The sequence below is a fragment of the Contarinia nasturtii genome, unplaced genomic scaffold, assembly GCF_009176525.2.
Source record: "Contarinia nasturtii isolate CC-2019 unplaced genomic scaffold, AAFC_CNas_1.1 Cnas_scaffold_129, whole genome shotgun sequence".
NCBI lineage: Eukaryota > Metazoa > Arthropoda > Insecta > Diptera > Cecidomyiidae > Contarinia > Contarinia nasturtii.
The window spans coordinates 9,282,689-9,285,457 of record NW_022197486.1 but is presented as its reverse complement, the minus strand read 5'-3'; positions in this window follow the sequence as shown (position 1 = coordinate 9,285,457).

The following is a 2,769-nucleotide window of genomic DNA, read 5'->3' as shown; positions in this document are numbered from 1 at the left end:
TCAAATGGGCAAACTTAATTCTTTTTCGTTTTGTTTCGAGATATTGCGCGCAATTTAACGCTTTATTTTCTATTTTAGAAGAGAAAGAAAGGATGTGAAAAGTGCGTGTTCTGTTGTCGACACTGAAATCTGTTTATGGAATTTCTGTTTTTTTTTATCCATATTTTGTCATTAAACAGCAAATAATGATAATAATAGTGTGCGATATTGTGTCTCCTGTTAAATGAATATAATTATATTTTTCTATACATTCTCTCAATCAATATTCACTCTTTGACATTAGTTCGGAGAATGGTGGCGCACAAATTTAAAATGACTTTGTGCGAAATGTGAAAATGTACAATAAAAAATCGTTAAAAGTTTAAATGGAAAAGTAATAATACAGACAGACACAAATAACCAAGATAAACAAGTAAATAAATGAATCCACAAAATGGGAGCGTCACGAATCAAGTTTTTTTTTCCTTCTTCTCTGCCATGTTCTGATGCTTCCACATGCATCTATATCATATTTGTATATTTGCAATATCACCGCTTTTTTTCTTCATCGGTACATGTAGTTTTTGTTGTTGCATTTGTATGATACTGATAATATCGGCTAGCACACAAACTTGATATTAACTTGAACGGGTTTTACACGTGTACTTGAGTATATATGTATACAACATAGTATATTGCACCGAGTGCATGGCTGCATGCAAACATTCTTCTGTCATGTCTTGTAATCAGTGCTTTTGGTTGTCGCGTCTCATATGTACGCACTCGACCATATATAATATAGAGGAAAAAAAGAGAAATACTGATCGTCGTCGCGAGTACGAAAATCATGTACGGCGAACTGTCAAATGAAATGAACAACAAACGTTCTAAGCTGGACTAACTGGTCTTGGCTAAGTATCCATATTTAAAGCAAAAACATCAAATTGCTAATGATACACACGTAATGAATGGACGATTGGCTGTATATTAGTTTTGACGACGGTGTCATTTATTTTGTCTGTCGTTCATATGGAAAATATTGAAAGCCCATTCTATAATTGTTTCATTGGCATAAACAGAAGTTAAATTAAACTTTTAACAAGTATTTCTTATTGGAGATAACAAACAATTGCAAAAGGTATAGCAAGAATTCGATTGTGATTCTCATACGCATGTCGCAGCATCAGACAAACAGAATACACGTTAACAATACAGACATTACAGTCCGACTTCTTTTTTCTTTCGTTTTTTTTTTATGGTTGTTGTTGGTTTTTTTTGCTAACAATTTTAGTTATTCATTCGGCATACATGGCTATTCTATGTGTGTCTGTCTCGCCTAGTATCGCTTTTGCCATGTCTGATTGCCTTTCAGCAGAACCGTGAAACGTTCGGAAAATATCTTTAGAACATTCAAATCGAATGAGAACCAGCAAACAGAGTACGTGTACAGTTTAACCGAAGTAACGTCATCAAATCGATCATACAAGTTGAAGTAGAGAGAGAATCGTTCAAATGGTATGTTATAACTGCCGCTAAAGATTTCTTATTGTATATTTTCCATTCGTAGAGTTACACATTCATAGACACCGTGAATGGAGAAAAGGTTTCCCTCTGCCATATCGTTATGCAGCTCGTATGACGACACAGACACTCTCTTTCTTTTCCTTTTTCTCCCTCTCTCTCTTTCTTTCTGTCTCTTCGTTTCTCTCTTTTCTCTATCGCTCTTTCTCTTTTTCACATTGTGTGTAGTCGTACGTGCGAGTAGACGCAGAGATGGTTGTTCAATTATTTAATACCATCTAATTGGCATTTCTGCGAAACGCCGCATTCAATTGCATGAATTCGCAACAGATGCGGTGTTTCGGGTGCGAGCTTAGTCCATCACTGAGAATGTGCGTGAATTGTGTGTGCGACTATAAGCGGTAAAGAGCCGCGATCCGTGTGTATGGACGAATGTGTGAGTGTTCCGTTCTACATGGTTTGCATATACACCGGACTATGATACACATGAAAACATTACGGTTGAATTCCAATCAACTTGCTTTCGTTTTGGCACACGAATTTGCCGCTATCGAATAACGCTTCCGAAAAATTTAATGTCAACTATATATTTTGCTGAAAATTGTCTATTGGACGAAATGTCTCAACAAAAGACAAGTATATATATTTTTCTTTTATCAAAATGTTATTCACAAAAGTATTTGATCAAAATTCTGTCAATGATTAATTTCAACTTGGTCTTGTTTTGTCGATCGTTTATGTTTAAATCGTCTCACCAACGGTGTCGGTGTGCTGTGTTGTTGTTATTGCCGTCGTTCAGAGCCGCTGACATGGCACTCGTTCGTGTATTAGTCGTCGGTAACATGGCATCGTCTATGTGTATGTGAGCGCGTTTGTGTGACGTTTTTTTTTTGTTTTTTTTTTCCTCCTTTTATTCGTATGCCGCACATGTGTGTAATTGTGCTTACTGAGTGCTGAACTGGGTTGGTGATATAAAATATCTTTAAGGCAATCATTTAATCAACGAACATGTCTATAACATAAAATAAACTTCACACCAGTAAATGAATTTGGTTCAACATCTGAATGGAAGGTCCATTGATGAGCTTTTAAAATGTTATGTGTGTTGAATAGTAGAAGCGAAGCTTAACGGTTTCAGTGAAAATCATTTGAAACGCTAAAGATTTTTTTTATTCCGTTGAATATGACGACATGACGGCAATGTCGACTGTCGACTGTCGATGTTGGTGGTGCAGAGTAGTAAGTTGAATTCTGTCGTTCGGAGTCATC